This window comes from Pezoporus flaviventris, unplaced genomic scaffold (assembly GCF_033815535.1).
Source record: "Pezoporus flaviventris isolate CSIRO_AGI_PZ_B2104156 unplaced genomic scaffold, CSIRO_AGI_Pfla_v1 ptg000045l, whole genome shotgun sequence".
Classification (NCBI taxonomy): Eukaryota; Metazoa; Chordata; class Aves; order Psittaciformes; family Psittacidae; genus Pezoporus; species Pezoporus flaviventris.
In genome coordinates, this window is record NW_026892593.1 from 23,152,501 (window position 1) to 23,172,660 (window position 20,160).

Consider the following 20,160-nt stretch of genomic DNA (forward strand, 5'->3'; position numbering starts at 1 on the left):
CTGGGGAAGTGAATTGGCAAAGGCGAGCAGTGCATGGGGCAGTGCCCAACTCCTTTCAGGGCAACATGGTAACTAGCAGTAGGTTTGTCAAAACCATTTAAATGCATTGTTGGGTGAAGATGGGGCAGACATACCGCAAACTGTCTAAAAACCTTCTGCTGCTTCCCGCACTTCCCAACCTGACGACACTGAGAATTTGTCCAAACCTGACCTCTTTCACAGCACTGCTTTTGTTTCAGCAGTTGCAGACTGAACCTCTCTTACTTTGGCTGCCTTCCAACACCACCCATAGGAAGAGAAAGTCTTCACTTTCCACCAGATATCATCCCCCTGCATGGGGCAGCTAAATTTGGACTCTAGTTAGCATTCAGTAGCTACAACATATTTTTATAGATGTATGTTCCTTCAGTACCTCTGAATATTGATTTAAGATTCAGTAGGGAATGATGGTTATCTCAACCCACATTTTATAACATGTTATATTCAGGAAAGGGAATTTCATGCATGACCATCTGAAGCACAACATATTCCACACCATTTAGAACTGTCCCAGGTTCTCTTTTCATATTAATCATTTCTACTTAATTTAAAATTTACCAGACACCTCACCACTGAGAAATATTCCAGTTCAAATATTTGACTTGAGTTGCTCATCTTTTGTTTAATGACCAACTTTTTATATGGATATAAAACAGTGTTTAAAATGTAGTTTTGTTCCTGCTTTCTGAATAGACTTTCACTATTACTTTTTACCAACTAGTTTCATTGAAAGGTTTCCAGCGTTACAGGTAATGTAAAGTCCATTAGGTCAGGCTCTTCATAGCATGACATGCAGTAAATTACAAGTGCTTCAAGCAGCTCAGTGAATTACAGTTCATCACTTTGAAAGGTTCCCACTACAAGACTACAGATATCAGATCTGGCAGTTAGGATCCAATTAACACTTTGGTCAGAATAATCAGATTGTGCGTGTAAGACTTGTATAATTCGTTTATTGCTTCCATGTATCTTCCGTCTGTAGGTAAATTTGTTGCTGTTATTTCAAAGCTTGGAATCAGTATTTCACTTGCCTTTAGGTTATATTTCAAGTTCTTTTGCAGTGCAGTGATGAACTCTCACCATTCCAGCAATTTAGATCACTTGTCCTGTAGATATTACTGCTTGAGAAATCGTTGTTTCTGGTGGTTTTGTTTTGTATTCTTACCATGTCATTATATGTCCAGAAAAAAATTGCTAGCAATTTTTACTAAGCACATTTTATTTAGTGCAACAGAGACAGTTTTCTCCAGTGTGATCATTGTGAATCTCACAGAACACCCAGATACACTGTAAATGACATATGCATTGACATTTACATGTGTACTGTCATGCAAAACCATTTCCTGCTACAATGAATATAATACTATAACTGAATGAAAAAACATTCTGATTTTGTGATATCATTTTTCAAGCCATGGTCAGTGTACATAAAGGTTCTTCAGGATAAACCTCATCAGAGAAGAGTAATGGATTTCAAATTCTGTGTTCTTACCTAGCGCTTTACAGCAAATTGCACTTTCAAGTCTCAGAGGCGGTGAAATTCCTTGGAAAGAACTTAAATTGTGCAAGGTATCCCACCTTTTCCAGGGGAAAGCAGTAGTGAACAGTTACGTAAATGCTGGAAGTTTGAAACGCAGAAACCAGTAAACTGGATGAGCAAAAAGATCAAAGAATACTAATACCCCCACTAAGTTGTATTTCCTATGTCAAAACATGCTAGTTGCGCTCAAGACTCTCCTTTTCTCTTCCAACAACCCTGCCCTTACAAAGTACATAAAAGGTTATATGAGATTCACGTATACAGCAATGTATATACTTAGGCTCTTCACTGACATATGCACTTCAAATTCTACAGGAACAAGAATTAAACCAGAAATTTAAACTTATTTCCCAGTTTGAAAGTGTTTTGAGAACAAACATGCAAAGCCTTATGGATTTGAAATGTGAGTAAAATGGCATATAAAGGTCTAGCGCAGGACTACACATTTGCCCCAGGTCAATGACACAGGAATTACTGCTGGTTGAAACTATTTTATGGCCAATAACCTTCCAAGTTTCAGTTCAGCTTCTAATGAGCTACAGTCCTTGTGAAAAATTACAGTTATATTGTACTACGAGACCTACAGAAACCTCGAGGACTGTACAGTTTACAAACTAGCTTTTCAGAAGTATTGTACTATTTGCTTATCACAAGACCAGATCCATCTGCACTTTTTCCCTCTTACAAAACAGTGTCACCAAGTACGCATACTGCCTGCAGCCATGCAAATCATAGCTTGCAACTTTAACAGTTTAACTTAGGAGGAGTGTCTTTATACTATTTATACAGTTAAGAGAGAAAGACAGAAGCTCCTTTAGATGGCAATTCAGACAGAATAAATTGAGCTCTGTTCTAAATTTTGAATTGTTCTGTGTGAGAGCTTCCTCTCCATGAATCGCACGAGGAACCTCCTCATGTAGGCATGTAACAACATTTGGTGATGAGAATACTTAATTTCCTTTCTGCTGCGAAACAAAACATCAGCGCATAACTGAAACGCACAGAAATGAAGAGGCAGAGAGCTACCCATGTAGCCATTCACAGCCACCATTATTATTACTAAAGTGGAAGTATATGAGCTACCCTGTAAGTTTTCCAACTAGAACTGGATTACCTACAGACATTTCTCAGTATATATGTAAAGAGACATTAATTTAAATCTTTTATTAATCTGACATAACTGTTCGAGAACATCAGTATTTTGTCAACTGTGCTAAATGATGGGATTATTTTACTGTTGCTGTGTTTCAATTCTCAATACACAGAAGAGAGCCTTAGAAAATTTCAGCAGTCAGCTGACCTTGGCCGACTTAGTTTTATATTGGTTCAAAAAAAAAAACCCAAACTCAACAATAGCACATTGTATTTTAAAGTGATTTAATTTGATACTCCACATTTCCAACAGAATGCATCCAAAGCAGCTGAAATACTCCTTCCCCACATGCCCAAATCAAGCCCCATCCCAAGACACTCAGTTACCACCACCCTTAACATTTTCTGCATTTGCATTATTTTCATTATCCTGTAAAATGTGCAACAGGCTGAAAGCTCTCATCTGTATTCGTAGGTCTTCAAGAATTGGATAATTGTACTGATCCCCTCTAAGAGTTTCTATTTTAAGGGGAAGTAAAGCCTAGCCAAGAGAAATATCTTTCCTAGCTCAGCAGAACCACTCTTCTGTTGCCTTTTTCGAGCTTAAAGCAGAAGAGTGTGAAATGATTCTTCTTGTAGATTCAAAATGGAGGCAACTCCAGTTTCCCAAAGAAAAGTTTTCAAATAATAAATACAAGAAGCAACTAAATCAGAAAGTAATTCAGCCCAACTAAGTCTTGAATATTTGAAATCTTGGAATGTGCTCCTCTTTTCAATATTTAGCCAAGGAAAAAAACTGAAGCATTTTACTTGGTGCCAAAAATGGAGACGGAATCAGGGTTTATTTATGGAGAATGTGGTTATTTGAACATGCATGGTATTTATGTAGCATGATTTTTCAAAGCCTGACAACTCCAAGCCAGAGTCCCATTTAAGCATATATGTATAAGCACCAGACACTAAAATCTGTGTTGGCTGATGTTTTGTTGTTCACTGTGCCACTCTGGTGTCGTAGTCTCCCGCGCTCCTCAGAAAAAGGACAGACATGGCAACCTTTCTGACCTCTACTTTGCTGGATGAACAGAAGTTCAATATTGACAATCTGATTACATGCATATAGTGTGATACATTCTGGGCAAATTCTTCTCTTGTTTACATGCATGTAAACATAGTGCAGTAAAGGCCACTGAAGTCAACAGTACAATCCCAGTGGAAACTGATATAAATAAAGAGTCAGGCTCAATGTTACTGTTGCAGCTGCCCTTTTTATAAGTGTTAGATATATTACAGGGCTGCACGGTACAGAATGCAGCTTCCCCTGGAGGAAGCAGAGACCTTACCATTTCCCTGGGCTTAAAGTTATGTGTCCTGGGTTTAAACCATAACATGGAAAAGACATAGTGCAATTTTTGCTTGTATGATGCTTAGGAAAACGATCATTGACAGTAACAGGAGCCAGGGCTTTCATCAGCTGCTGTTCAGGCCCATGTGAAATCTGGCCACAATGTAACATAATGCCTAAAATTTACATGTTAGCATGTTTATATGTTCTGGAGCTAATCATGGGATCAATTTCATATTAAGAAAATATTTACTAAAAATGAGTATTAAAAAATGCATTTTTCCTAGTCTTGAGATTCACTCTATTTTTGTTGTTGCTGCTGTTCCTTAATCAACAACATGCAGATGTCAGCAAAAGCAAAATAAAGATAACTTTGTATGGTCCAAATGGCAGACCACAATTTTTTATCTTCAGCTCACATAAACATACTCTAGGCATAAACTGTGGCCAGCACGAAGGTTACAGAGCTACTCTTCATTGTAACCCTTGCACGTAAGACATGAGAACCCCAGTAAAGGACAGTTACAGATAGAAAGGTAAAGAGACTCAGATAACCATGATTTGGGTATCACTGACACCTTGCCCAGGACCTGCATAACATAACAAAGATTTCCATTCCAAATTCCACTTCCTCTCCTTTGAAGCTTGGCAGCCATAGCAAAGGCACACACTACAGTTGCAGAGGTGAGTACTGAAGCATATCAGTATCATATCTTAGGGTTATTATTGAGATAGAGATAAAACAAGCACTTTTTGATCTCATCCAAATTAGCCTTTAATAGGGAAGTTCTCTCTTTACCCTGCCAACACTGACAACTACTCTATTGCTTTACGTACATTCATCAGGAATCCATGTGTATGAACTGGTGATAGTTGCTCCTATCTCTGGATAGAATGGATGGATCCCAGTCAAATTTAACAAGATTACCGTTTGGCCACAGAGCAGCTGACATGAACACTTCTTAGGCTTTCAAGGAGAAGTGTTGGGATTAGTCCAATCCACCAACTATCCTCTCTGATGGTTGAATCAAATCCCTTATCTATCCACTTCTAGGATTTTTGATCTGTTTGTGATAAAAGGAGGTCATGAAATGCAGGTCTGCAGCCCATCTGCATGCTTTTTGGAACCTGAAGAAGGTGAAGCAAGCTGCTTTCTAGCTCTTCAGTACAAAAAAATGAATCTTGTGTACTGTGAGACAGTGAGTTTGCAAAAGCTGGCTGTGAAGAGAATAAGGAGGCAATGCAGTCACTGACTCATTTCTGACTATTAACATCAGTGTCCCCATCCAGCTTTGGCAACAGCCACGGATTAAAACAATTCAAGAAAGCAGTGACCAGTACCGCCAAGGGAGGCCAGAACTACAGCAATGAAACACTTGCCAGGCCAGGCAACGTCTCTGTACCTGTTCACATAAATCTGAACTTTCTATACCAATTTTGAAAGAGCTTTTCATCAGTTACATTTTTTTTAAAAACAGTGTTGTGGACTTGAGAATAACTTACCAGCACTTTGACTGTATGTGTGTTTGGGGTGTATAATGGAAAAGTGGGGTTTCTTGGACATGAGGAAAACACATTAATAGATCTTAAGAGTTACTACATGGACTTCATACTTCTTTTGTAAGGAACAGTCCTACTTAAAAAGCCTGTACAGGATTTTTTAAAAGGAAAATAAATAACCCAAGGTACAACGTTTAGTGTAGGGTTTACAAAAACACTTGCTTGGCATAGGGTTTGCAATTGTACATGCACCTAACTCTTGCTTTGTTTGTGATGTGTCATATGAATGAGAGGATTTCAAATTTTCCTGTTCTATATAAAATAGACACATGCTCATACACAGTAGACATTTCCATGTGCATGATTCTGTTTTGCTACCTGACTTGCTGTTTGTTCATATAAACACCCAACTGTATTACAAATGCAGTGTTTGAGGATTTTAGCCAGATCTGTTCCACTGTACACACTGAGTTTTCTACTGCCATTCTTACACTATATAGCGTCACGTGATAGTTTTACAAGAGGTGATACTCTTATTAGCTTGAGTACTTTTTAGTCTTTTCAGAAATAAATAATATAGAAAGTGAGTAACAGAACAATAACTCAATCATTTGGTTAACTTTAATAAGGAAATGTTGTGTCATCTAATAGAGAAAAATATTTATGGAGATCAGAATAATTGAAGAAGTATAATGAGTTCCAATGGGAAATGTAAACTATAACATGGGAGGAATCTGTCACAGCACAAGCTCCCTCTTTGTCCCATACCAGCTCTCACCTCAGATGAATATATATAACAGTATCGCATCATGACGCAATCTATGATGTGATACTATCTCCCCGAGCCTGACAAAGACCCAATTAGAATATTAATAGTTACATAGTATCTTACCATAAACCAGTGACTCTTAGGCCAAGTTTGTACCACATCACTTTAAGCCCCTTATTGATTTGTCTACTTGCCCTGGGTACTTCCTATAGGCAACAGAAGACAATGTGCAAACCCAAGGACTAATCCAGTTCGTGTAAAACCAGAACTGTCTATGTGTGTCTCTCTTTTCTACTACAGACACAGGTTAGACAGACTCTTTCTAATGAGGAATATAAAGTCAAATGGCTTAGACTAGGCAAGAGGAATCGACTTGCACAGTTCATTTGAAAGCCCACAGTGTTCCTGGATGACAGTGGCAGAAAAAATGTCCTGCGTACCCACATGTTGCTCTCAAACAACAGAACATTCACACCAGTAATTCCACTAACACACAGATATCCTGAAAGGAATACAGAAATCTTGCAAACGATCAGGGGTAAATATAGTTCCACATCTCAGGAACAGATCTGAATACTATCCATGGCTTCAGCAGCAGGTATCCTTTAAATTTGTTCTAGCTTGGTGACTCCCACCAGGCTTGTTGCCAGTCCCTGTTCCTGCTCTTATGGTACAGATCAAAGCAGTGGTTTCTTCAATACAGTGTTCCTTTCCCCAAACACACTCCCATCAGCAGTCTTGGGAGACTGCCAACACACCGTATATATTTAAGTACCTTACATTTACTGAAATGTCACCTCCTTCATTAGACACAGGTGAGTGTCTCTGTCCTTTCAGTCTTTCTATGTCACCTGCCAATAACTTTTTTTGTTCAAGACTATAGAAATACTCAATTCTGTTTTCACAGTCCCTGGTTTTAGTCTAAATTAATGCCCAGGCTTACTATGAAAGTACAAAGTGTTACCTAGAGATGATGCAAATTTACAGTTTTCTTTAGAAAGCACAGAGTGCACTCTTCAGCCACTTAGGCATGCACTGCAATGGACAACACAGCTGAAAGCTTCTCAGCTCATCATGTTGCTATTACTCAATGTAAGGCAGCAGTTTTTCCAAAACTACAAATACTGCAGGCAATAAGCCTGAGCTTGTTTATATTGATAATTATGGAAAAACCACCTGTCTCTAAGGGGAGACAAATTTAGTACTGGTAGAGAGTATAATATTCATGAATTAAGTTAAATGAAACACACAACTTTGTATAGGCGCATGTAATGAAATAACTGAAGGAGCAATAAAGATGGATCTTCAGTGATACACCTGTTTAGAAACAAGTTCCAAGAACAGACTTTTCTTACCACAAAAAAATGGAACTAAAAAGACCCAATTTCTGTAAGAGGTTTACTAAAATAGAGCTAGGAAACATACATAATTTAAAAAAGTTTAGAACTTCCAACATAAAAAGTATTAAAATTACTTTCTTTTATCATTTTAATAACAATGTCTGATTTGTCAAAACAGTAAAAACTCTATAAATATCTGTTAAGGGATTATTCCAATAGCATGAAAAACTCTAGTGAAGAAATGACACAGAATATAGAACTGCCATCATGCATTTGCATATAAAAGGCTGTTTAAAACTGACAGACACATAAACAGAAAATACATGCTATAAAATTAGTCATTTTTAAGCATGGGTCTTTAAATAAAGCTGGCAGAGCACCTTCATTTTAGCTAACTCATTCTCAAGAGGAATAAAAAAAAAAAGGTGTAGCACCTACCAACTTATTTTCTTCAGTCTTGTACACAGATAATAGTTTATTACAGTTTGAACATATCTTCATTAAAGTATCTTAAAATATTGGTGATATTTCCTGAATAATGTATTTTTGCTAAATATCACTACACAGTTATAAAATAAAAGTATCATTTACCTTTTGACAGGGCGATCAGAAATGTGATTTACTAGATACTGGAGGCTGCTTGTCAGAAAAAAACAGATGTATATAGCACTCCCATGGCTACCAAAGGGAATGTATATGTTTTAAGTTCTTTAAGTTTGTAGGGAAATTAAGAGCTTTCAATAGGCCTACCAAGAGACAATAACCATTTTGGACTCGTAATTCCTTTCAGTCAGAAACAGAAGCAGCACGCTTCAAGCCAAGCACCATATGAAACAACACCCATAGAAATTGCTAAAATTAAGCAATTATGATAAGCAGATAAGAAAAAAAGAAAATATTTTGACAGTTCTTAAACCAAAAATGTTGACTCCTTGTAAAAGACACAGAAGTGGGGCTTAAGGCATTTTATTCAAAGGTTGCAATGGCCAGGGTCATGTCATATAAGCAAAGAATCATAGAATGGTTTGGGTTGGAAAGGATCTTAAGATCAGTTAGTTTCAAATCCCCTGCCATGGGCAGGGGCACTTGACTCTAGGCTGTGTCGCCCAGGGCTCTGTCCAACCTGGCCTTGAACACTGCCGGAGATGGAGCATTTACCACTTCTTCGGCAACCTGTTCCAGTGCCTCACTACCCTCACAGTGAAGAACTTCTTCCCAATACCTAACCAGAACGTCTCCCTTTTAAGTTTGAACTCATTACCCCTTGTCCTATCACTACTCCTATCACGAGTCCCTGATGAAGAGTCTCTCTCCAACATCCTTGTAGGCCCCCTTCAGATAGTGGATGCCTCCCAACCAACAGTGAATGAGACTTGGACAGGGCCTCAAAGCACTGTGGCAACCTGCATTCAAGAGTCACACTTGTCAGAGGTGCTGGTTAAACATGCAGACTCCAGGAACTTGGCCTTTTCTCTCAACACTGAGCTACTGAGTGCCAATGGCTCCTCAGCTGCTGGAGCAGCCCAATTGCTGGCTCTTCTCCCTGCTCGCAGGCTCACAGGTGAGGAATCCGACTCCCTTGCTCCCTACAGTTTAGAGAGCAACTTGAGATGGAGAAGGGGATGGAAACATCTTCTCTGTTAGTTTTTAAAGTAACAAGCGCTTAAGTCCCTATTTTTAAAAATATGTTGCTCAAAATTTCTTTTCATAAACGTGTCCAGTGTCTAGCATTTAATAAAGCAATATTTTCCAAAGCTCTCCAAGCACTGAAAATTATAGATTCAGAAGAATTTGGATTGTCTCTCTCAACACAATATCAATAGTCACAAAGCTCTGATCCTACGGAAATTCAGTATTACTTTACATCATAGTGTAAATCTGAAAGCACACAACCTTCTGCAAGTTTTGAGCCACAGACTTCTGTTAAAAAGTATTTTCTGTACAAACTTCTAATTGCCTCTCCTTTTATATAGTTTTAGAAAATACCCAGAGAGTATCTTAATAGAATTCAGGGTACCTACCCCACCTAAGGGTAGGAGATGTAGCTTTGTCATACTATTTGGATTACTCATTAAAAAAAAAAAACCTCACAAACCAATGTTCACTAAATACACACACAGGCATAACTGCTGTAGCCACCGATTAGCAATCCAATTTGAACTCATTTCATTAAAAGAAATAACCTAGATTAAAGTATTTCTTCTTAAAAAATCATTACGCAAATCACTGAACAGAAAGAAGCCACCCTTGGCAAGTGAGCTACCCCATCCCTTGCTTCAAAAGATGAATAAAACATTTTGTTTCTGATAGATGTTTGTCCAAAATGTATTTACAGACTTCAAACAAGGTGTCCTACAACACTAGGTGTTCCATAATACTACCAGCAGCCTATTCCAGCACTCTCCTATTTTGCCTATTTTCTAAAAGTTATCGGACATTTAACGCAAACCTCCTTTTCATCAATTAAAGCCAGTTATTATTTGTAGACAAGTACTTCCAAGAACAAAAATCTGAAAATATTTTGCAAAGATACAATCGATGAAAAAAATAATGCCATTTACTGTCACAATCAGTATTTTGTAATGGAATGGTAGAAACATATACTTTTCACTACTGTGTTGAATTCTTGCTACATTTAATTAAAACTTGGGGGATGAATTAGATGATCCCCAGAGGTCCCTTCCAACCCTAATAGTTCTGTGTGATTCTGTGAAAACTTCATTGCCTCTGTGAAAACATTTTTATGCCTCACTGTACCCCAAAAACATAAGAAAATGCACCCTTGTACCTAAATACCTGACCCAGCTCTGGAATCAGTACTGATCCGAACGCAACATCAGCTTTGCCCCCAGGTTTGACAGCAGCAACACACGTCCCTAGAACTGACCTAGGGAATGGAGGTTGTTGTGAGACCTGGGGTTATCAAAGTCCAGAAGTATTAATTAAATACTATATGACCTAGAATATTATCCTTTTGACTGAAGGCTGTATTATAGCTCATGTATATGCAGTGGTTACAGCACTCCTAAGCAAAAGATCAGGTACCACCTGTTTTACTAGAGCTTTTGCAGCTCTTCAAATCTGTAAGAAGACCCTGGGACTTACCTTTAAATTAAGATTAATAACTGAAAAACTATTTTTCACCTGGAAGTGTAGGAAAGTTCGAAACTACAGGGTTTGATAAACCAAGACTAAAAATACAGCTAAGGTTTGCAGATGCTACGGCAATGTTTCCTTCTTGCCTAAAGATGTAGAAAACAGATCCAGTTCTGAAATATTAAAAAATCCCCAATAATCAGCAGCATGGAAAGGAACTTCTCTGATTCACAAGCAATTCTGAAGAGTTAAAAATATTGTGCTTTCCTTTAATTTTTTTTTTTTACAGTATGTATTTATAAAAATATTAGTGAGGGAAATTTCAAAGTGAAAGTCATGCTTTTAGATGAACCTGACATTATGCACCTCTGACAAACTGGTATTAAGAATGTTGTTTTGAAAATGTAGGAATGTTTCAGCTTCCTAAAAATCTTTTTTGATACAAAGTTAATGTAGCAAATTTCAGAGCACTTTAGTATTGAAAAGTAATAATTAAAAATGTTGTAAATTGAATGCTTAATGAAGCTCTAATGAAATATTCAATGCTGGATCAATTGTATTGCTACTGCTAAAACATTTCACAGTTTTCAGAACATTTTTGATTCTTTCCAGTGGGATAGTTCTGATTCCCTACTGTGGCAAACCCTACAGAGGCTAAAAATATCATTTTACCAAACTGGTAAATAAAACTCTGCTTAATTCACTTGAAGAGTTTTTTAAATTATCGGCAATCAGACTCAAGTTACAGTCATAAAAAGGACTAGGAAAAAGATTTCAGGAGAAGAAAAGGAGAATGGTCAACTCAAAAAGAGCAGTTAAGGATTACTACTAAGTTGTTACTGATGGATATCTTTATTTTCCCTATAAAGAATATAACCACCACACAAATATCAAACAGTGGTAACAAACACAAGGAAATTAGATTTACACATGGAAGAAGAACACAGATGGGACAAGGGTAATAGAAAAGAGGACATACTGTTGGCATCTTCTTGTTTATAGAGCTGCTGGAGGGGTTTAAACTGTCAATTTACCTTTTCTTGGGGAAGGAGCAAAGCTTTAGAGGCTGCCTAAAAAGATATGCATCTCTGTCTCTGTGTTCCTAGTCAGCAGTGATGACCCCACCATTATTATGAACAGCAGACTCATTAAGGTGGCTACAGACACATTCTTCCAAGTTTTGCTAGATGTAAGATATCCTGAAAAAAACTTCTTCAATTAATGAATTTTGAACAAAACCAAAGTGCATCTTCTAATTTAAGATGCAAAGGGACTGATAAATCAACCTTTTTAATCTTTTCATTATTTCATAGGTGATGGCACGATGTGGGGGGTTTGGAAATTAATCCACTGAGACCTCTGGGTGCACAGATCTTCAAAAAAACATTTTACAACCCTCAACTCACTCCAACCATCTATGCTTCATTGGGAATAGAATGTTTAAAGGAAGGAGTCTTTGGGCTGAATAAAATTTACATTAGCAGCAATGTGGGGATGGACTTTAGTTCTTTAGTAAGTGTCTAACATTTCTTTGCCTTTTACACATTGAGGATGTAAAGACAATTATGAAGAACCATAAGAATAACATGACTAGACATTTATGACTGCAACACCACCAGTACCTTTGCTACTGCAATATCTCTATAAAATCCTTGGAGGTAGTTTATACTTTTTACTATGGCGCACAAATGCCTTTTGCACTAGGCTAGACTTTTTGAAACACAACAGCGTAACATTAAAAAGAAACTGAAATTGCTTGTATCACATATAAAGTATGTAATTATATCTCTTTGGCCAAATGGATTAGCAGCCTGGTTCTGTGAGCATCTGGCTTTTGAATATCTTGAACCATTTTATAGCAAGCTTTTCTCACTGTACAACCTCTGAGCATGCTCTACCACACTTTTTATAACACTTTCACTAATTCCTTTCTACTGTATTTTAAAATCCTTATGTAACATACTGAAGTGTTAAATAATGATATATATAAGCCCCAACATTGCACTTTGACATATGTATTAATATATGCATATTTTCCATATTATTTACATACACACCAAATATTAAACATGCTACATGTTCTAGTAAAAAAAACCTCGAAGTTTGACATATTTATGTATAAACACACCGTCTTAATCTTTGTCTGTCTCCTCTGTTCAAAGGTAACTACAAGAGCTACATAAATAAAAATAACAGGAAATAAACCACACTTTATCCATTATCAAGGGAATATTGTTGTAACAAGATGTATAGAATCACATTATCATTCTATTAATTCAATAATCTTGACGTTGCTACAGGATTGAGACAGTTATCAAAGCAGGTGATCATTCTTGTATGTAAGGATCACATCACATAATAGGGCAGAGATGTCATGTAAACTACAGTGTCAAAAGATAACAAATACAGGACTGAGCTTGTCATGGCAATGAATTTCTGTTGGCATACAAGGCTCCAACATAATCACTGGTATATGATAAGCATATACATACATCTGGTTTTCAAGCTGCTATCATTATAGTGCTGATCTCATGAAATTCCTCATAAACTGTTTTTTTTTTTATTTTATACTCACACACACTCAAAATCTATACATACTTCCCACTGACAGTGGTTTCAAAGGTCTTTCATTAACTCAACCTTGCAACAACAGAGTACGAACACCTTCTCTTTTTTGGAAATCAAATGAATATTTATGGAAATTATAAAATTACTTTAGCCTTGAGGATACTAGTCCTCAGGGTTTACATGGGTTTTCAACTAAACCTGTTACTTCAGAGAAAGTTTAGGGTTATCATTCTTCATGATTCAGTACATTCCTGCTTAGTAACTGGTAGCCAACCTAACATTTCTTACACCTTTCTTTCACTCATACAGTTTTAGTTCAAAATAATAGACTCTGGGCATGCAATTTCTTTTACTACTTTATTTCTGTGTGTAGCTAATAACAATGCCCACCTCCCACCTACGTGGCATACCAAAGTTCGAGACACACAGGACTCAATACCAAACTGGTTTCAACACATGTTCTTCTACTCTCACAGATTCCAGATGCTGTATATGATTTGGTCTCATATCCATTGTGGAAATATTAGTATAACCATATAGTTACAAGAAGATCTGAAGAATTCTAATGATTTTTTAAACTGACTATAGGTCTCCAGGTAAAATACCAAGACTACGACTTATGTTTGAACGACATGTTTGTAAGAAAGACGGATTGAGGCAGTTTCACTTCTGCTACGTTTAGCCTTAACTGCTGCTTATGTGCTGCCTTTCATTTCATATAGCTCATGAGAGATACATCCAATGAAACCACATGTGGAGAACAGGCTGCATTTGAACATCCATGTGTTTAGCTGGCTGAGGTCATTAAAAAAGGTACTAATGTAGTTACAGGGCTACAGTGCAACTATGGCCTGCACATATAAACAAGAACTTGGAATTTTAGGTATGTCTGCATGTTACATATGTATTTATGTATATGAACAGATAGAAGATGGAGGAGTGGCAAGGTGATTTAACAGACTGAGGATGCTGCATTGCTCACAAACGGTGAATTCAGACAAAGGCCAATTCAGGACTAAATACTGAACAAGGTCTAAGTCTAGTTATCTTTTGTACGTTACTGCTAAATGCCAGCCTTCTAAGGCTATCAGCATACAGAATAGGATTTTCTGGATGAATAACCCTATTTCTATTTTCTTCTGTTTGTATTAGGATCATAGAATAGCCACCTTTAAAATAATAAGACAACTGGTGAAAAAATATTGACTTTAATAGCATCTGCTGCATTTGGTATTCCTCAGAAACCAATAGTAAGAAGACACCCTTCATTCCTTGTCTCCTACTTCTGGAAGTTGTTACACAGGCAGCACATGTGAAGTCTACACCTTCCCAGACCCGGATTTCTACAACAGTTAGTGAATGCAGAGAAGTTTGGGAATGGAGTACTGTTATCTGACCTGAAGCAGAAGTGAAATGGTAAAGCTGATTGAGGAAGGCAAACTTTTTCTCAGAAAAAGTATTTTCTGAATTCTCCTGGATTTCATCCTCAGTGCTAGCTAAAACAATATTATACGTCCAAAGTCTTTTTGTACTGTTTCTCTCTTTGCGGATTAATCACAGCTTATAACGAAAACTACCATCAGGCTAGCTGCAGGTAAAATAAAGGTTGCATGGCCATCGTACTGCTATTTCAAAAGCACAGGATATGTCTGATACCGTGACATTTAAAAAGGCAAGAAGTCCCACTTAGTTGCTTTACTGCTACTTTGTGTCAATCATGCTACTTAGCACACAGCAGAAGTGTTGTCAGGAATACCGTTCACATCCTGAGTGAAAAACAAAACTCAAAAAGTGAATGTGAGGGAAAGAAACTGTAGAAATGAGGAAAAAATTCACTTACATTTATCCAAGATGGCTGTCGCTATTACTGTTGAAAGTCTGCTATGGGCTGAGGTCACAAGACCCTGTAAGCTAAAATAGAGAAGCTTCAGCTGAGGGTAACTGAAGCTGCAGCACATTAAAATACATTTTAAGATTATAGGTATTGACTGAAGTCTTCATTTCTTGATCTATTTTTCCCAAGGCACGAAAAGTGACCTCTACTTTTTGGTCATTTTTCAAGCGCGGATGGAAGAGATCTTCAGTATTATCCTCTATCTCATTGTAAGTGTGTATGTACGTTATATACAGTACATGATATGATAGTATGATGTTTTCATTGGCATGAGTTTGGAGTTGCCACATTTTTCACAAATGGTGAAACCATATGGGATTTATGCAGATTCTCCCAAAGAAAACCAGAATAAAACCTTTATACAACATCACATCATCATGTATGTAGGAATTGTGAATTATATAAAAGAAAAACTAGCTTTAAAATCTTCAAAAATGTATTAAAAAGCATCACAAAGCTTTTTTTTTCCCTTTCTATAAAGGTAATTCTTTAATTATGTACCTCTGAGCAAGTCTGAAACCTTTTACATCTTAGAAGTATCAAAATGACTTTAAAATTATGTTTGTATGCACATGAATACTGTAGTTTGAAAATCTATTGCATCTTAACCTCCCAGGGCTTAAAACAAATGTGTGATCTACTAGGTAGCTACAATCTCCTCTTAACATGGGATACAACGACCCTACTGTTGGCTTCAGTAAGTGGCAAGATACTAAATCTGTCACTAATTTTGGATCAAACATTCTCTCTTCTGGCCCATGAGTCACTGTGCTTTTGGGAAAAAAATCTGACATGGAAAAATAAAAAAAAAAAGGAGACAACAGAAAATAATACCTTGGGAAATCACTGTTAGTGTTAACAGCAGAGATTTGGAATGACAGAAGCAAAGAGACTAGTAACGTTCGGTTGAGAAAAGTGCGTGATGAACAACCCTGCAGCTTATTACCTGTACTAGGATTGCATATGATACCCACCTATGTACGTATACACTTGTGTATGTGCATGTCTAAACAGACATATGCAATGTGCAAAAACAAATTTCTAGAATGTGCCTTACAGGCCTTTTTGTATCTGAAATAAAGAAAAACAACTCCAACACAAGGAATGCAATAAATCCGAACTACAGAAATCCTAAAGCTGGCCAAGTAACAACAAATGCACATATATCATATATATTTGATATATGTGAAAGAATGACAAGTTGCAAGAAATACAGTGAAAGGTGGAATCTCTGTGCTTTATGAGCAAACTCAAAAAATCCCCAACAAACCCCATCACACAATGTCTCCTGCATTTCTTGTGCAACCACAATGTGACTTACAACACATGAGAATATAACAGATGAGAACTAAGAAACTAGCAGGATACTGCATTATTTTGATGCATTCAAAGAAATACTGTGCACCGTTACAACTAAAAAAATCCAGTGAAACTGTTTTACATTAGAAGCATTTTTATAAAATTAGCTCTAGAAGTTACTATACTCCTTTGAAACAAGGCAGTCAAACTCATAATTTAAAAGATAATTACAGAAGACAACGTGATCCTAACAAAAATGACCACTGGGGAGAAAACAGCTTTTCTATTTCCTACAAAAAATGCCTGTTGTATTTTAGATTTATAATTGAAAAAGACAGCAAATGCTGTTCAAATTATGAGAGCATCTTAAAAGAATGGGAAAAGTGACGGTTAAAGTGTTTGTGATAGAAGGCTAAATAATTTACCTTTACAAAACCCACTCTGATATTTAGATGACCAGTTTGAAGCTTCATGAATGCTTGTAAACTGACAGAGAATGAGTATTCCCTAGTCTTAATGCTGTAGGATAGATGCTACATCACTAGAACACCATACCCCAATAGGAACTAGTTGCTTGCCTTCACCTAATGAGAAACACTAACCAAAAAATAGCAAACAGAAATGGACTTAATTATTCCTTCCATGAGCAGCGAGACTTCCATAACAGAATTTAAGCAATCTAAACAGAGTGCATTTGACTACGTAGGATGTAGTCTAATACACTCAGTGCACGTAAAGCCCTGTCAACAATATGCCAGATAATTTAATAATCAATAATTTATATAGAATTTAAAAAAAAAAAAAGGAAAGAAAGAAAAACAGAAGTGGGAATGGGGGATATTGCTCTACCAAATGCAAAATTTTACACTGTAGACACCTATATCTGAGCTAGTCATCTGAGGTTACCCGTATAATCAAAGAAGAAAAAGAAGTATTTCTGTGGCACAATTCATTAAATCTTAATTAGCTGTCTAAATCAGATTGGATGCACTGTCTCTTAAAAGTGTATTGACAAGGTGTTGACAACAATGCCTTGACTAAAGTGCCTTGACTGTGAACGGCGACAAAAGGCTCTTAAGCCTGCACTATAAAGGGGAATGTCAGAGACAAAGGGTAACCATCTATTGTCTGGTGAAATAAAGTCCTCTTGCAAGAGACCAATTATCTAAAGTTGACTTCCCCTTAGTATGCACCTGAAGTAGTTATTTGTATTTATGTTAAACAGATGTAAAACCGGATTACTCTGTATTCTGACTTCAGACATTCAGGCTGCATCAGACAGATGCAATGCCCTAACACGTATTCCAGGGAAACAGCAAAAGTAAAGCTGTCATCTCCTTTAATTTTCATTCAGGTGTGCAAAGGTAGCAAATGAACACTGCTGAAATCCTCCATCATTTCATTCTATGAGTAGATGAATGGAGATCCCTACAATACTCTGTATCTTACCTAAAGCAATCAGCCAACCAACCCTCAAATCCCCTTCTCTCCATTCAATTTTGAAGAAAAACTCTTGTGGAATAAAATGAATGAAAATGTTACAATCTACACATGTGTGCATGCACACAGAGAAACCAGCCAGAGAATCTTAGATACTAACATTCAAATTAAAAAACTATTGAACAAATCAGCATGATGCTTCAGGAAGTCAGACAGTCAATGAGTTGACTTCTGTGGCAAAAGCTAAGCAAAATTTTAAGTTTCAGAATTTTAAAAATTCTATAAAATGAAATTAAATTAATGAAATTAGTTACAATTAAAAATTATAAACGGTAAAAGTATGTTTTTATTGCGTACTAGCTCAGTATAAACTTTTCTGGTATTACATACCCTTCAACTTTACACGGCTCATAAGATTGGATGTGACAGTAACAAAGGCCTCTTTGGAGATACATATGACAAACTCAGGCAGCCAGCAAGGGAACAATCACCATTTTGATAATCAATTTCAGAACTGAATTGAATTTCCCAGAAATGATTTGAATGAAAATTAGCTCACAGCATAATGGGGTTGGTACATTTGGTTTGAATGAATCAGGTGGATAAAAAGAAAATAATGGAAAAAAATAAACCACATTATTTTGTAAATATTTACAGATTAATTCAAATTTATCAACTACAAGAATTAATCAGAAAGCAGATTGACAGCACCTCATGCAACTCTGTGATCACCATAAATCCAGACAATGTATCAGATTTCATCAGAAGAGAGGTCACGTTTTAAATGAAGGTAGAAATCGTTATGCATTATTCATCCATCTGAAAATATTACAAGGTGGGACACCTTTTTTCATAGTTTATTACCACAGCATATTACAAAATGCATTTGTAAAATAAATGTTTAACCGATGAGTCTATGACAAGTTGTTACAAAGCATATTATAAGATGCAAATATTGTTAAAATACGTGTGCATGTTTAATGCATGAATTACAGTCATCAGGCATGGTATAAATCGTCATAAAATTTAACAAATTATAATAAGATATTTATAAATGGCACCTAAACATAAAGTGTGCACAGAGAAGTAAATGGTACTAAAATTAATCCTTGTATGAAGGCTTTTTTCCTGTGCCTTTTACTCAGAACAAACCAAGTTAGGTGATATTTTCATTTAAGTTCTAATAAGAAATGTCGGAGATAAACTCCTCTTGCTAAGCTTCCAAGGCAGCAACAAACTTGGGTCTTCAGAAGATTCTCAGTATAAAATTACAGACAGTTGTCCATTACCTAGGCAACACTGGTTAGCTTAAACAACACCTTCAATTTTTTTCTTATGGATGCAGTGAACAAATATGACATTACTTTTACAGACAAATTTTTTCAGGAAGTAAACTGTTGAAACCCTGTATTAGAATTCTTGTCTACATGTCAGGAAAAACAACTTCAACAGAGTAGGGAAGAAACAACCTTACCTTTCAAATTCTGTTTGCTTGATCACTGGCAGTCCAGTTTACAGGCACTGATACCTATAAGCCTTGTATCTTGTATATTTTTTATAATTCAGTACTGTACAGCAAAACACTGATCAGAGAAAAGGTATTTATGGCTTTTGGCATATGTATGGAATATAAACAAAGAGCTGTCACCAGGATATTTCCCAGCTGATTACAGACACAAAATTTGTCTGCTTGAAAGAGAAATTTCTATACGTTCTATCTGTAAGAGTCAGACTAAACTGAAGGCAAGATCCTGAAAGTAAAGACATGTTATTACTTCCAAAATCATCAGGTAATTGTATAGGAAAAAAAGGAGAACAGGCTGAGTGAAAGAGAGAGGAATGGCAACTACAGGGAGATACCACAGTCATGTCCTGCAAGTTTTTGTGCAGAGATTTGCTGGTACATGAAATCACTCAAAATTCCGATGCAGAACTTTAATTACTCTGTAACTAAATAATGTTATAAATCTCGTTTAAATCTGCCAGGTTTCAGCTGCTAAAGAAGCTGATTTCCAGCTTCTGAAGTACAGTCTAAGAGCGTTAGCTGGATCTGAGAAGTCTGATCCTGTGATAGGAATGTTGACATTCTTCTCTCTTATTTTTCTCTCAAGTTTAACAAGATTGAATGCCTGGAAACAGGACCTAAATACATTCAAGAAAGTGCCCATTTTGACAATCAAGGGAAAAAAACCTCTAAACTTTACAATTAAATAAAACCCCCCAAAACAGAAACAAACAAAA

At 36.6% G+C, this 20,160-nt stretch overlaps 1 protein-coding gene across 9 annotated transcripts in view; it reads right to left on the reverse strand.

Moving 5' to 3' along the window:
- Positions 1-20,160, reverse strand: part of FOXP2 (forkhead box P2) — a 418,353-nt gene that overhangs the window by 70,618 nt on the left and 327,575 nt on the right. For 2 of the 9 annotated variants that reach the window (XM_061467684.1, XM_061467683.1), the window contains exon 3: positions 15,127-15,197. The exons of the other annotated variants lie outside the window; for them this stretch is intronic. The gene's annotated coding sequence lies outside the window, so the exon portion shown is untranslated. The remainder of the gene's footprint in view (positions 1-15,126; positions 15,198-20,160) is intronic. 9 annotated transcript variants of the gene reach the window in all.